The sequence below is a fragment of the Saimiri boliviensis genome, chromosome 2 (genome assembly GCF_048565385.1).
Source record: "Saimiri boliviensis isolate mSaiBol1 chromosome 2, mSaiBol1.pri, whole genome shotgun sequence".
In the NCBI taxonomy this organism is placed as follows: domain Eukaryota; kingdom Metazoa; phylum Chordata; class Mammalia; order Primates; family Cebidae; genus Saimiri; species Saimiri boliviensis.
This window is the reverse complement of record NC_133450.1, coordinates 88,700,008-88,716,954: the sequence shown is the minus strand read 5'-3', so window position 1 is coordinate 88,716,954 and position 16,947 is coordinate 88,700,008. Positions and strand designations below refer to the sequence as shown.

Genomic DNA, 16,947 nt, shown 5'->3' with positions numbered 1-16,947 from the left:
GAGGCAAGTTACAGCCCTCCAGTATAAACAGTGGCACTAATGATGGGCAGTGGATGCCATTTGAGAATCTGAACCACCAAGCGCTGACAAGGCTGTGAGGAAATGTGTCTCGGTAGGCTTCACTGTCCGTTCCATCTCTGAATGAATGCAAGCCTTTGAGAGATGTGCTACTAAGGACATGGTGGATTGAGTGTCGTGGTTTTAAATAAAACAGGAGCGGGATTTTAAATAAAACAGGAGCAGTAAGGAAGCTTGTTGTGACAAATGGAATAGCTGCGCCCTGCCCTCCGCCTTGCCTCACAATCTAACAAGAGCCTTTGGCATAGGAATCGGAAGGAACTGCTCAGAGGAGCCAATTACAGCACAGAAGCAAGAGAAGAGAGACCATGTCTGGCCCTTGGCCAGTTGTACTTCAGAGCAGACAGACACTGTCGGCCCTTTCTCAGCTGCTTTTCTACAGAGGGTTAAGAAAAGATGCATTTGATGGTGGTGAGAAGTGGAGAGAAATCCCTCCTTTTTCAGAGTCATCTTTTGCTGCAGAACCGCCTTAGGTCTACCCAAACACAGATTCCTGGAACTCACTTTTCCTGGAACTCCAGTGGAATGCAAACACTGATTTTGAACACCTAATATTATTCCAACACTTTTATTATGGCCCATGCCCTATTCTGAGCACTTTACGTGGACTTTACCCATTTAATCCTTAAAATGATGTTTCAACCAATGAGCTAGGCCTAATACTGTGTTCCTTGCGTTCTTCTTAGGGTTATATGGTAACCCCAGATATATGTGTTGACCCCCATTATTCCCCAAAAAATATTTTTTCTAGGACTAGGGCTACGTTTTATAAAATAAGAATGGTGCGTAATAAAATAAAAAGTGTAGCTTACAGTAACTTTTTGTTATTCAAAATGTATAGAAAAAAGATACGAACTTATACAAAACTTCGTTTGTGTTCTTTTAAAGTTTTGTTTCTGTTGTTGTTTTGTTAAATGGTAGGCCTTTTGAGATCGATTTATTTGAAAGCCACATGTGTGCAGTTCTTGGGACAGATGATTTCTCCATTCAGCATTTAAAGTTGTAAACTCTGTACTCTAGTGATTCTTGAAGTAGTTTGGCATATGGAAATGTGAATAGTTTTACTTCCATCACTCTGGTTATTGTCCCAGGTTCTAAAATCATAGCATAAAAATACAAACTTACTATGGAACCCCTTGTAGTCTTATCATGTGCCCCTTACGGGCTCATTAATGGGCTCTTCGATGCCAGTGTTCACTGAGGGAGCCGAGAGGAGGGGCATATACAGGTAATGATGTCTTTTCATGAGAAGAAAAAAAAAAAAAAAGAAATGTTTTGACTTTCCTTCAGTAACATATAATTTGTAATGTTCTTCCCCTCGTTCACAATCCCGTCCATGTATAAACAGTAATTTGCTCTTGTAAACATATACTATAGTTAGAGTTCTATTGGGAGCAATTGGTATTCTTTATCTGTGATATCATGAGCATTTAAAAAACAATAATTATAAATACCCTTCAGGGTGAAAAAATAGTAAAAAGGAAGAAGTGGAGGATCTGCCTAGAGACGTTAGTGGTTGTTTCTTACTGCCCTGTCTTTGAGTGTCCTGCCTCCACCCCATCTCTACCCGTTGACTATACCCTGTCCCACCCAACACATTCGTCAACACTCAGTAGGGATGTTACCTGCTGCAAAGCTCCAGAAATGTTATTGCTATTTGCAGAACAGTATTTAGTAACACTTTGTCTCTACATCTAAGATAATTTGTTGTTTTTGGTGACCTTCATCTCAGTTCCGAAATCCAGAGAATCAGCCCATTCCTTTGCATGGCACAGTGAGTTGTGGGTTGCCCTCTCCCCTCCCCACCCCGCCCTTCCCCTCCCTTCCAATCGAGGGATGTGCCAGGAAAATCAAGGTTTGCGTTTCTCTGAATGCTTTGAGTTAGAAACGGCCTCATACTGGTACTGTTGGTAAGTGCTACATATGCATAAGCATGCAGAAGAAAAAGAATCAGTGTATCAAAGACTTAGTTCAATTCATAAAACTTGCAGTTACACTGTGGCTTTTCGGTGGAGTCGTCCATTAGATTACTAATGGGGTTTTTATAGAGGAGGGAGCAAAAGTAGAATGTAATCTGAATATGTAAACCGCATATGTTCTTAAAGTCCAATTTATACCCCATTTTTTTGTAACCTGGATGCATTTCCAGGTAGAAACTGTATTTTGCATGCTTTTGGGCTCCCCTGCTAGCTTATGAAAACCTGTGTCAAGCATAATATAGTAATGAAGTTTTCGGAAGGAGTGTGAAAGGTATCAGATAGCCTTCAGTTTGAGTACAAACTGGAACACTTACTAATTACATGGCCCTGTGCAGGTCGCTAAACTTTTTGGAGCTTCAATTTACCCATCTACAAAATTCAGTATATGCAAATGTTTTATAAACTGAATATTGGTTTTTTGGGTACAACCCAGTGTTTGAGATAGAATAGACATCCAATAAACGTTTGCTGAATGAATGAGCAAATAAGTAAGCATGTATTTTATGTATGTGGGAAAAATCCATCCCAAGCACCAGATGCCTACAACTTCTGTATCCTCACAGTGGTGATGTTAGGCCAGGATCTGCAGAAATGGAGACTTCTTAAGGAGATCTTCATGGCTGCCTATATGGTGTTGGGGTCCCCTCTGCCATACCTGGTGTCTGGATTTCTAGCTGTAGTAGCTCCAGGGGAAGGCCAGGGCATTTGACATGAATGTGTCATCTTTGGATGAGTGCCTTTGCTAGAAGGTACGGTGTATATATGATCCCGGGTGGGGGGCGTAGGCATGTGTGTGAACACCTTTACGGGCTCCTATAGTGGAGTTTTGCACATCAGAGGAGTACGGTGGCCATTTTTGTATTTGAGTCATGCACGAGTTAGATGCTTGCAAATCAAGGACTTTTCGTATTCTTCTACCTCTGTGAAATAGAACAAGAAGTATAAAAACAGCTTTTAATAGAAAATATGTAACATTTAACTATATTTTTATGGGCCCAAAGGGAGTAGACTAACGCATTTAAAATGATGAGAAGAAAAAAAGAAAACATACTTTTAAAAACATCAAATGATGGTGTTAGCTCCAGAAAGGAGCAAAAAGACACAAGGTATTACAGACTGTGAGGCAGTTCCGTTCTGACTTTGGGAATGGACTTTGGGTTTATTCTAACATGACCCCTGCTTTTCTAATTATAGCCGGTTGTGCTCAAACAGACAGGAGGTGGAGTAGTTTTAAATTTATCTTCTGTTTCAGTAGACATACCTTCTGAAAATCCCTAAAATTTCAAGAGGAGATTTTCTTTTTTTCTTTTTTTTTTTTTTTTCCTCAAGCAATTGCTGTGTTTTGAGCTCCAAAGGCTGACAGCTGTTCTAGTTTTGCTTGGGGACTTTTTCACAATGTGGATTAATCAATGTTATGAACTGGGTCCGTGGGGTTTTGGGAATGTAATTGGTTTCAGATGACACTTTGCTAGTCAATCTGTGAAACAGCCGAATGTTGACACAGCTGAACAATTCCAGCTGTTTCCACTCGCCCCTTCCTCTTTCCCTGGACGCTGCATCCTATGCCTTTATTTTTGTCTGCCCTCTCTTATTGTGACTTTGCTAAACTAATTTGTTATCCTTTCTGAAACTTCTTTTTGCTTTTTTCTCCTTTGGGATGCCATAGCTCTCTGTTTGTTAGATCCTCCATCCAATTTTATTTTGCAAAAGTTTTTTTTTCTTAGCTATCATCGTTTTTAAAGAAATGGTAGTTTTTGCCACTTAAATTCTTTTAATTTGCAATGATCAACTAGTTTGTTTATTTAAGGGCACTGTAGATTTTTACATAAGTGCTTAGTTTCTGCAAATATTTGGTTTCACAACTACTTGATTAATCTTCTTTTTAAATTATCAGAGGTGTACCATTGAATAAACAATACAAGCTTTTAGCTTCATCCAGTGCATAGCCATTTTTGCTATTGTATATCCCTTTGAAACAGTGCGGAAAAAGAGATTCAGATGTCAGTATTTCTGCTAGAAAAGTGGATGATTAGAAGGAAGGCATCAAAGGAAGACCGACCCTGAATTATGTATAGTATATTAAGAGTTTATATATTGTCAGGGGAAATGGTTCATAAATTGCTTTCAGTGGTTTTTCATTATCAGACTAATTTCTCTTTGTTTTTTCAAGAGTGCTTGTTTCTGCCTTTCACTCAGTGGAGAAATGGTTTTAACCGCTTGTGTGCCTAAGAAAATTTCACCCTGTTATTGGGTGACTTGTTGCAGGTCTTGAGCTAAATGAGCTAAGCCAAAGGTAAAAACTTGGATAATTGTGATTGTTTCCAGTAGTGGAGACTCTTCATGTGGGCAAACAAATCCTGTTCTTCCCAGAATGGTTTATATTGACTAAATAGATGGCTCATTTAGTCAATATAAACAACTGTACAGCCACCTACTCTGCTTTGCTCGTATGTACTTAGATGCCCAGGGCAATGAAATACTCTGAAGTTGAGTCCAAGATGTCAAAGAACATGGAACAATTGAACCATTATCATGAGATTCTGACAAGTACATGCAATTGACATAGTGAATTTTTTCAGATATTTCCTCCCATTAAAATTGTTAATGACTGTAAGTAATAGCAGAGGAAACACTCTCATGGGTGGAGGCTATCTTCAAGACAGGAAACAATGGTTGGATAAGCAATGTTATTTCTCTGAATGGAGGACTATAGACAGTATACATCCTTAGGCATTGGTTAGAGCTGATCCAGTTTAACACTTCTCTATAATCGTTTGTGTAGTGAAACTTCTCAATCTTTCTGACAGTGAAATACAAAGCCGTCATAGGCCAAGAGTGTTAAAAAGAGACAGGAGAGCATCCCTATGAACCAAGCCTGTGGAAAAAGAAACACCTCAAATTATAACTGGAGCGAGCAGCCAGAATTATAGGTGATAACCTAGAAAATGAGCTTATAATCATAATCCCAGCACTTTGGGAGGCTAAGGCGGGTGGGTCACCTGAGGTCAGGAGTTCGAGAGCAGCCTGACCAATGTAGTGAAATCCTGTGTCTACTAAAAATACAAAAATTCGCCAGGTGTGGTATTGTGTGCCTGTAATCCCAGCTACTCAGGAGACTGAGGCAGGATAATTGCTTGAACCCAGCAGATGGAGGTTGCAGTGAGCCAAGGTCATGCCACGGTGACAGAGTGAGGCTCCATCTCAAAAAAAAAAAAAAAAAAAAAGGTTAGACTAATGCATACATAATATGTCAATAGTGGTTAACCTGGGAGAGCTACTAGAGGCATCTGGGCCAGATCTTTAACCTTTGACATTGAAATCAGGTTGCAGTCATTCTTTTCCACAGTTGTACCTTTAATGCAACTGCCAAAATTGACAGTGCTCAATTGACCAAGGCCTTAGCCTATACACCCTTTTTTTTTGTGGGGGGGGGGTGGTCTGATGAACCCTTTCATTTAATAGCATGTGGATCTAAAAGAAGGAAGATGTTGATTCTTCAGACTTGAGAAGTGACGTTTTTACCTAGTTGGCTCCAAAGAGAGTTGGAACTTCTTGAAAGGGTATTCTATGTTCTCAAGAAATACGCCCTCTCTTTCCACAATTGTAGAAGTTGTAAACTACTCACACCTTTATCATTTGGTCCTGAAAACGAAGTTTCCCAGGTGAAAGAAGTTGAACACGTAGCAGAGTCTTGTCCATTTCTGGTTCCACAATGCCTGCCTTCCACCATAGAATCCTTAGGCTGTGTTTGTTAAAAGCTGACGAGTGATAGGTGAAAATGGGAAGGTCATGTTTCATGTGGTGTAAATGAGTGTCATTATACCCTTGCAGACTGGGTCTTTACAGTCATAAAAACCATCGGACACATTAGTAAATTTCTCAGGGAATTAGGCATAAGAGGTCTAAACCCTACTCCAGAAGAGGAACATCGAGCATGGGATTCAGTTGTTGGCTTTCCACTGAGTTGTTTCACCCAAGTTGCAACCAGTTCCCTTGAAAAACACTGGCCATGGTAGAAACAGGATCTGCCTGCTTTGGGAGTAAAATGAAGTTATTGGAGAATATGAAATATTAAAGGAGTGGGACCAGAGTCTTGCATGAAGGAAATGGATTATGCAATGGAAACAAGGTCTTGGTGGATATTTTTGTGCTCTAAGAGGCCTTTTCTCTCCCAGTTTTGCAGTCAAACTTGTACCAGCATGAGCTTTATACTGGATTCTTTGAATGCAAGAGGAGGAAGCGACCAGTATGAAACAGTACCTTAGAGGTAGAATTATCCAGGTATCCCACACTGCCCCATATTTCCTGACCAGCCTCTACAGGGTAGAATTATTGTCATCGGAATCCATTTATTTATTCAAAAGATATTATTTTAATGCCTTTTTTAAAATTCCCCTTTGATGCCCTCATGGTGCTAGTGGGATTGCAGAGGCATTGATCAACCAGTCAGTGTGGAAAAGAGAAGCATCATGAAGTGTGGCAAAAGAGAAAAAAGGGTGGAATGAGCATTTATAGTAAGGACTGACTGACATTAGGGAAGGCTCTGTTGGGAAAATGGCAGTTTAACTTAGACTAGTAAGAATTAACCAGGTGAGACAGATGGGAGCTGCAGATGTAAAGATAACACAGATACGGCATCCACCTTCGAGGAGCACATAATCTAAATAAAACAGTTATAAACAGTTATAGGACGTTTGATACTTGCTACCTGTGGTGAAGATTTTCATGGGCATGTCATGTTATTACCTAATATCTAAAACAGATTCTGTCGAGAGGGGTTACCTTTAAGAAAGGCTTCCTGGAAGAAGTGACATTTGAGCTGAGTTTCAAATGATAGGTTAATTTGTGATACATTCTGGAGCTCTAGATGCTTTGCTTTCTCAGTTGGTGGGACTCAGGTTCTCCTTGCTGGATGTACTGAGAACACTTAGTGCGGCTTCTTAGTCTCTGTTGGGGGAAGATGGGGAAGAGTGAGTTAAGTAGCTCAGGGCAACTGATGAAGCAGCTTCATTATGTGTGAAGGGACAGGGTGGAGTGGGGAGCTTGAGGAATGCTTTTTGCTCCCTAGCTGGCTTATAGCTTAGAAATTCTAGAATTCTGCCTCTATAAAGGGGATGGGGAGATTGGACAATAGCTTTTCATGCTTCCTGATGGCTGGGGGAAGCCCAGAAGCCTCAATTCATGTAATGGTGGTCCTGCAACCATCTGCAAGGTCTCCACCAAAGCTATCCATGGTAAATCTTAGTTTTCTTCATGGTGTGGACCAGTGACACCAGAGGAATTTGGAGAGACTCTTAAAAAGAGCACAATAGACCTGCAGAATCAATAATGAGGGAGGAGGGTCTGCATTTTTAACAAGCTCCGTAGTGACTCTCTTGGTTCTAAAGTTTGAGATCCCTGAAGTTTGCACCTGTGGGAGTTCCAGGTTATGGTCCAGATAAAATGGTATGTAGCTTACCAGTCTAATATAAAGCCAGTAAGAATGGGTCATGTAAATGTGCTTTTGTATTGCAAGGCATTGCAAAAATAAGGAACTATTTAAATATTTGGCACTACAAAGGTACAGACTAAAATTACCTGGACAAACCTTCTCGGATGGAAACTGTGACTCAAGTGAATCATAATTGTTCTTGATAATGTGATGTGAGTTGGTGTCTTTCCCTTCAAAATGTGATTGCATAATTGCACACAGGCACTCCCTCCCTGGAGGCAGAGGGCTAATTACATAATGTGGGCAATAGGCCCGATCACTCTGTCCTCTAATTATGGTTTATAAAATGTACTGTGTTGACTTTTGCCGTCGCAGCTGCCCTAGAGGTTGACTCCGGAATGTTGTGGCTGGAGTGGGCTTGACACATTATCTAGCACTAACTCCATTCACGCTTTATTCTGAAGCAAGAGAGAGCCCCAGCGAGGTGAATTGACATACCCACGCCAAATGAGGGCCAGGTCTAGGACTTGACTTTCCTTTCTCAGCTTCCTCCCAGTTTCCGTAGCTGGGCCAGACGTCCTCTCCATTCTGCAACACCAGCTCTTGTTTTACCATTTTCACAGGAAAGCTGATTTGGAATTTTTAAATGAAAAAAAAAACCCGTCATTTAGTTTTCTTTTTGTTTTCGAATAACAATAGTTAATACTGACCACACACTATGTGCCAGGCAGTACTCTAAATACTTTGTATCCAGGAACCATCTAATCCCCTCAGCAGAAATATCTCCATTTCGAAGATGAAGAGTCTGAGCCTTTAGAAACTTTCAAGGGTGTTTCCCAGAATATACAATTTAGGAGGACAAAGATTTCAACCAGGTTCATCTGATTTCGGGGATATCATTTTACATTTTATCGCACTGTTGATTGATCATCCGAATGTACAAAAATTCATTTTGTATAGTTACAAGGTCAAGTGATCTTAACTGAATTCCTTTTCGCATTTAGATAATGAAAGATAAAATGTTTTACACATTTACTCTACAGCAGTTTCTAGGTAACTGTTTCCTTTATCAAGTTACATTTTTATATTCTTGCAGGCTCTCACTGGGCAGTGGCTTCTGTCTGCCTTTTTTCTCTACATCGTTTATATAATCTTGCTTTTTATAAAATAAGATAATCTAAAATAAAGAGAAGCCATGTTTTCTGTGGAGCCTGAATTTGTAGTTAGAAACGTCGGCAGTTCCACACCTTGAAGGGATCAGATATTATTGAATCTCTAAGGGGAGGCTGTTGCTGATGGTGCCGTTAAGTGGCATGTCCTGATCGGTGAGCTTTGCAGGGCCAGCCTGCCACTTGCAATTGTGTTCTCTACGTCAGGGAGCACACTGGTGAACATGCCTGGTCTATGAGTTCCCACTCTTCGTGCCTTATATTATGATCTTTTCTTTGTGTGGTGGGATCTCAGGTAATATCCTTCAACTGTGTAAATTCTGGCATTTTCAGATTATCTTAATAAATTAGAAAAAAAAAAAACCAAGTGTAGGAAAAAGAGTTCATATGAAATGGAATGCCTTCTACCACGTGCTTTATCACAGGCTATTCCCGGGGAGCATGTCCCTGAACCTGGGTAGTGAGCATGGAAATACCCACACTCGGGGGTAGAGACTGCTCTTTCAATTGGATAGGGCACCCCTGTTGCATACCTGTGTAGTTGGCAGAGGAGGGAGCATAATCACTATCATCACTCCAGATAGGAATGCTGTGCCTACCTTGAATACGTAAATTAATACATACATGATATGCAAATGCCCCCGGAGATTCCTGGAGGCCGTCCATCTGAGAAGCAGGGGTCACAGACATGCCAGGAAGCTGTTTCACGGACATGCTGGTCACAGACATGTCAGGATTGTACTGAAGCTGTTTCCTCTGCCTGAATCATTCGCCCGGCTCCTCTCTACTTGGCTCGTTCCTCCTGTCTCTCAACACTCCCCTGAAGGTCCCCTCCTCTGAGACCTGTTCCCTGACTCCATCGAGGTCAGTGTCCGGCTGCGCTCTGCTCACTCTCAGAAGGTGAGTGGCACAGAGGCAGGCTGCAAATGAAACACAGAATTGACCGTGCAGCACTGCGGCAATGAGAGGGTGGCTAAGGCTAGGGGATACGGAAGCAAGACCGGAACTACATCTCAAGGAGAGGGCTAGGAAAGAGACAAACTTGGGAAGCTGGTCCAAGGCCGTTTCCTCAGTTTTGTGGTTTGACCAAACAGAACAGCAATCGCCCTGTGTGGGGACAAGGCCCGTGTCTGCATCGACAGCATTGCCATGCCGTCAGAGCCAAGAAGACGTGGTGAAGAGGTGGCAGTGCCCCATAGGGGGTACTGGCTTTACCTATAGTATTTCTGTTCAGCTAATTAACATTTTGTATTTTCAGACAGAGTCTCGCTCTGTTGCCCAGGCTGGAGTGCGGTGGCATGATCTCAGCTCACTGCAACCTCCGCTCCCCGGGTTCAAGGGATTCTCCTGCTTCAGCCTCCCAAGTTGCTGGGATGATAGGTGCACACCACCACGCCCAGCTAATTTTTGTATTTTTAGTAGAGATGGAGTTTCACCATGTTGTCCAGGCTGATCTCGAACTCCTGACCTCACGTGATGCACCAGTCTTGGTCTCCCAAAGTGCTGGGATTACAGGTGTGAGCCACCACGCCCGGCCTCATTAATATTTATTGAATGCTTCCTATATGCAAAGTGGTGATACAGTGATGCTTAACACCCTATCTCTGCATACCTGTATGCCCAACAACTAAAGCAGTAGTTTAAATTTTCTTTGAACTCTTGCAATTAGAGAAAGACTATGTAAACCTGAATTATTTTTAATATACCTAGGAATGAATAAACCATAAAGGGGCTTAGAGGTTGGTGCATAAGTTACTGAAAATCTGGAAATTACACATTAGAATGAGGGGTGAGGTCAAAAGTTTGTCTATTCTGGCCTACCAAACCCCCTGCTCACAGCATCCATACCTCGGGTCAGCAACAACAGATACACCTGGCCTCATTACCTGGACATCAGCACTTCTTGCTATGCCCTTTAATGCCAGATTCCAGGGAGGAAGAACAGTAGCTCCTTCCTCAGCCATGAGGACTTTGGGAATACCTGCTTGATTCAGGCTTGACATTATACATCAAGCTTGGCCAACACATGGCCCACGGTCCTCATACAATCTGGGCTTTGAACGTGGCCCGTTGCAAATTTGTAAACTTTCTTAAAACATTATCAGATATTTTTGTAATTTCTTTTTTTGGCTCATCAGCTATTCTTAATGTATTTTATGTGTGGCCCAAGACAATTCTTCTTCCAGTGAGGCACAGGGAAGCCAAAAGATTGGACACCCCTGTTTTCCATCATCTTGATGTCAGATTACAGCCATTTTTCTCTTTTCACTAGAAAAAGTGAGGTGACTGAATCATTGAAGCATCCCAAGCTGCTTTCCCCATGTGGTCTTGGCATGAGAAAGCTAGAACCTCACCCCAGTGAGGGGGTCCACAGTTTCCCTGAGCAGCTGACATTGGTCGGGCGTCAAGAGAGATGTGTGTTATCTACCAGATGGGGTCTACTCACTCATCCCCTGATGTGGGCCTCTGGGTCACTCTTGCCCTCAGCCCCCACCCTGAGGAGGTGTACCTGGAAGGCGCCCGTGGCAAGTGCCTGCTCTCAGGGGGTGTTATCATGGCAACCACCTGACACCAGGCCTGGGAGAAGAGTTCCTGCAATGCATTGACTCTTCCTGGAGCAGAATGAGGAGGGAAGGAAGGGAAGCCAAGAGGGTTGTGGGAAAGAGAAGCCAGAGTACCAGGGACATGTCGACCAGGCACTTACTTTGGCCCAGCAGGATACTAGGGGTGGTGAGGCTCCTGAGAAATGTGAACTCTTTCCCTGAAAGGAGTTAGTTTACAAGCTCTTCATTTCCTGGGTTTGACTGAGATCTGGAACCACGTGGTGCTCTAGGCAGTGAGGATAATTCAGATAACACGGAACCCCCTCTGCCTCCATGGAACTAGTAGTTGGGTGGTATTTGTCAGAAAGGCTTTTTTTTTTTTCCTTTAGTGTGGAACTATTTTAATTTATCCTTTACATTTTTTTCATCCTTTACATTTTATGAATAATTTTATTATTGAAATTAACCAAATCCCTGTTTCTTGATTAGAGCGATTGGCTGCCAAATGGGAGCTTTGAATTCACTGTCGTTTTTCTCCTTGAGACCATCTGTCCTTATCCCAGCTTTCAGGCTGAGCCTGATTTAGGGACAGGACACATAAAGAAAATAGAGAAGGAGAATTTTTTTATTATAACTCATAAATAGCAGGAAATCCTGGGCTCTGATTTCCTAGTGGGAGGAAAGTTTCTGTTGATACAAATCGCAATAGCGTATCGCAAAGCAGATTTTGAATGGAGCAAGAAGATTTCTACAAACCTGTGTTCTTCCCGAAACATTCATAATTGCTTATACAATGGTCTTGTAATAAATAGGTACGTTTGAATAACTCTCTGCTACACAGGGAACTCAAAGTGAACTGTCTTTCCAAGAGTGACAATTAAATATCATTATCTATGGTTGAGGAAACACCACTCTAAGGTGTGCAGTGAACATCTGATACCTGAGATCATCTGCACATGGCCCCATTGGCCTACATCTTATGTTTCCCTTAGTAGGCAAAGATCTTGGTTGTTCTGACTCTATTACAGCAACTGGGAATGACGTTCCTCTTTTTCCTCCTCTGCCTAGATAGAGCCATCCTCTGAGGTTCAGTCACTGGGTTTCTTATCTTCTCTCTGCTCTCTCTCTTGGAGAATAATCTGTCTTCAGAACTATAACATCCCTCTGCCCACTGGAAAGGAAAGGCTGTGACTGATAGACATTGAGAGGAAGACACAGGAGTCATTGCATATTATTAGAGGAATGGCAGAGGTAGTTAGTAATTGAGGAAGAAATCAAACATGACCTCAGTCGAAAATATCAATGTTTGTCATGCCTGTGGAAATGCTTTATCACTGTCAATTCACCATATTTTCCAGCTGACTACCTCATCTTTCTCCAAAATGAAACCTGTCTTATACAACCAGTATTAATTTGCTGAGTACCTCTTTCGTGTAAGGCATTGGGTTTTGGGGTGCTTAAGCCACAGAAAGGCTGATAACGTAGAGACTTTGTCCTTGCCTAGTTTTACGGTGGGATGAGCAGCACTACACATTATGATGCAGTGTGTTTTATCTGGTTAAGATACAAAGTGTCGGGCCCTGAAAGTGGGGACACAGGGTCTCCTGAATCCTCTGGCTCTGTTAACACTCGTGCCATTCTTCCGATCACTCCAGCACAGAGGCTTAGGTATCAGCCATTTTGTTCTCTCTTCCTCCGCTCACCCTTTGATATTCAATTAGTCTGTAACTTCCCTGACATTCTTCAAATTACCTCTTTTGCCTTTTTCTATCATAGACCTGAACTCAGGACCTTAATACCTCCTACTCGGACTAAATGCCTTGCTTTCTAAGCTGATTTCTTTGCCCCTGAGCTGACTTCCCTCAGAGTTATCCAGGACCCTGCAGAAAGATTAATGTTCCCTAAAGAATTTCTTTCTTCCTCCTGAACCGGCACCGCCTTCACATTCACACATCCAATGGTTAAGGGTGCCCAGAGGGGCTCAGATGCTCGCCCTGGAAGAACTCCGAAACTCTAGCTTTCTTCCGCCTGGCGACACCCTGCCTTTCTCATCTATATTTTCCTAATCTAAAAGTGACCTTTCTACTAATGCTTTTTCCTCACAATCTCACACAACACCTTACGTGTTCTTATCTCCTCCTTTGCACTTACTCCCCTGCCTCTACCAGGGCACCCAGAAGCCCTCATCACAGTCTGATTGGAGTCCTTCCTCTTTCAGGAAGCCTCCCTGACTACTCCAGCCTGTAAGGGGCGAGGACTGAGCAGCAGCAAACACCCTACTCAGTCAGCCACAAGCCACGCTCACGTGAGAATGGCGCGTAAAATCCCTAGTCCCACGGAATCCTTTGCTGAGTCTCCTCTTAAATGCCTTTCAGATCTAAATCCCTGTCCTTCGAGCTTCCCCGTCTGCAGTGGTCTTCTTTCCAGGAGGATGGATTCCTGAATGAAGAGCGAGATTTCAGAAGTTCTAGAGTTTCAGTCCGTCTACTTAGGCTTATCATTGCTCTCTAGTAAGTACCGGTGAGGTGCTCAAGGTCAAGTGCTGGATCTTGATGGTGGCCCTGTACAAACGCCAGTAGTTTTCCATGCTTTGTCCTCCCCTCGGTTCCCTATGTTAAGGAGAAATGAAAGAGACAAAGAAACAAGAAGTTTCTAGAGATGTCTGGGTCTCAGAGGTGGTCCTTGTACCCCAAGTATGGGAGCGCAAGGAAGACGGTACCTCAGAGATGAGTTTAAGTATTTGTTGTGACTTTCACTATGCTATGCCAGTGTTATGAGGTGACTCCAAATTTCATGTGCTTTCAGTTTAAAAATGCTTCATGACATCTAAAGAAATGCTGAAGGCACTTGCCTTCCCCACAGAAATTGTAAACGTGATCATTCCGAGAAATGCTGGCAGAAAGATCGTGTGTGAGTGTGGGTTCGTAGAAGTCAAATGTTTCTGTAGTTCTGCATTTGGGGGCTTGACAGTAAGAAACAATATTCTGACTTTTTCCTGTATTTCTCTTTGATACTCGAATATTCAAAAGCCAGGCGTCATGAAGTGCATAAGACCTAAATAGAAGCAGCTTTGAATACCTTCATTTTCTGTGGATGTTTCAAGAGCTTGCCCAGGCTTCCTTCCTCTCTCTCCCCTGGCCTGTCGAGTCTAAGGAGACCTGGCAGCCTGAGATACCCTTGGGTGTTCAGGGAGATCTTGAAGGCAGGCGCCTTTGATGTGCTCACCTACCAAAAATGTCACATCACCACTGGTTCTGTTGTTTCACATTGAATGTGAAAGATTCACTAAAAGGTTAATTTCCAGTCTTGTCAAATGTAGATCATTAAAGGCATTGCCTTTTCATGGTACACCTAAAAAAAGTCAGGGGCCAAGAGGGAAGGCAGATGCAAAGGTTGAATAGGCCAAATACTGTGAGAAGCCCTTTGGAAAACCACATCAGGTATTTTTATCTCTACTCAGCAGAAGCAGTGATTGGTGACTATTTGCAGAAGGAAACTGGATGGGTGTCTGCCTTTTTAAATGTTAAAATAGGCCCTGTCTATTCTAGGACTGGTTTTGATAATTATTTTTTCATTCTTTGCCTTTATTCTAGAATAGAGATTGCCCATATTTTGAAATTTTTATTTTATGTTTCTATTTGTTTTGATTTCTAGGACCATGTTTAGATGACAAAAACACCAGATTGAAGGATGGTCCATCTGGTATCTTTGGCTTTCATAAAAGCCAGTTTGAATCACATCATGGTTGATCCAATGGCTGGAAAACACATATTTACCCAAAATATGGTTAATTCCATGCCTCTGAATAATCCTGGGTTTTGACTTTTTCAGTTTCTCCCCTTTTTACTTTCTTCTATTTGAGAGGCACTGTGCATAGTGGAAGGAGCATGGGATTCAGAGATTTCCAGATAGAAATTTTAGTCTTTACACTGAAGACCGTTTGCCTTTGGACAAGATGCTTAACATCTCTGAGCCTCAGCTTTTTCATCTGATGGAAGGATGCTGGTAACCACCTCATAGGATTTAGGGTGGGGTTAAATGAGACAGCCCATGTAAGAATACTTAACGTTGGAGCCAGCAAATTCAAAAAGCGCACTCCAGAACGGGTGCTCACTTTGACAGTGTCATTTCCTGGTTTCTTATTTTTAGTTCTTTTCTATAACCTGCTTTCATTCTTAATATGTTTCTTTTCTTTTTTAAACATAGAAGTAGTACATGGGCTTTTTTTTTTTAATGAATTTGGGTTGGTAGTTGATGAATATTTAAGAGTTGTTTATTACGGCCGGGTGCGGTGGCTCAAGCCTGTAATCCCAGCACTTCGGGAGGCCGAGGTAGGTGGATCACGAGGTCAAGAGATCGAGACCATCCTGGTCAACATGGTGAAACCCCGTCTCTACTAAAAATACAAAAAATTAGCTGGTCATGGTGGCGCGTGCCTGTAATCCCAGCTACTCAGGAGGCTGAGGCAGGAGAATTGCCTGAACCCAGGAGGCGGAGGTTGCGGTGAGCCGAGATCGCGCCATTGCACTCCAGCCTGGGTAACAAGAGCGAAACTCCGTCTCAAAAAAAAAAAAAAATTAAAAAAATTAAAGAGTTGTTTATTACTTATAAACAGAATGGTTTTCTAAGACATTGAATTTAATTAAAGCATGCTTTTCAATAACACTCATTATCTTGACCAAACTGCAGTTATAGCTTCACAGAAAGGACTATTACCTGTCAAGAGACATTTACTCTGCTGGATGAAGAATTGAGGAGGAGTGTCATGATGATAATTTTTTAAAGACCCTTTTCTCGAAACACGTCTCAAATCCTCATGATTCTGTTCTTTGCCTATAAAGATCAGCAACGCCATGCTACGCTTTCACTGAAACGGTTCTAAAAATATAGGAAGGAAATTTTGATGTGTGATAAAAGTTCAGGATGATCACATTTTTCTGCCTGTGGACTTTGGCTAAGTATTACTTTCAGAAACCAGCTAGAATTTTGGAAGCAGCCTCCTTTTTCCTAAAGTCATTTTGTAGAGCGGGCCCAATCGTGGGTGGGCAGAGGACCTGAACGTCTGAAACACCCGAAGACGCTGAAACACCTGCAAGGCATTGTGGGGGCAGGGGAGATGGCAGAGAAGTGAGATGAGTGTGTTTTCTTTGGGAAAATAAGTTAGTTTTGCTGAACAGCTGAATCTGCCCTGTAAAGATTAGCCAAAAAATAAATCCGAGTTCTCCCTGTGGCCCTGGTCCCTAAACAAAGCCACACTTACTCCCGGAACTGCTGTGGTGAAGAGTGGGGAGAAGTCTGAGTGAAAACCAACCCTCAACACATGTTAAAAGCCATGCTATTAACCTTTGCTACGGAGAATCAATTTGAATTTTAAAAAAGTGAGAAATGGGGAAAAGAGGAGCAGGTTCAGGATGGTCAAGGTGGCATCTTTAGCACCTTGCCTTATCCAGATCAGTCCAAGACTGCGTTTTAGGCCAGGCACAATGGCTCACATCTATAATCCCAGCACTTTGGGAAGCCAAGGCAGGTGGATCCCTTGAGCCCAGGAGTTCGAGACTAGCCTGGGCAACATAGTGAAACCCCATCTCTACTAAAATCACAAAAATTAGCTAGATGTAATGTTGTGCACCTGTAGTCCAAGCTACTCAGGAGGCTGAGGTGGGAGGATTTATTGAGCTCAGGAGGTGGAGACTACACTGAGCCATGGTCACACCCCTGCACTCCAGCCTGGGCAACAGAGTGAGACC

General features: G+C 42.4%; 1 protein-coding gene across 1 annotated transcript in view; it reads left to right on the top strand.

The window, feature by feature from the left end:
- The window catches only part of RORA (RAR related orphan receptor A), a 739,946-nt gene that overhangs the window by 159,449 nt on the left and 563,550 nt on the right, over positions 1 to 16,947 (top strand). The gene's annotated exons all lie outside the window — the stretch shown is intronic.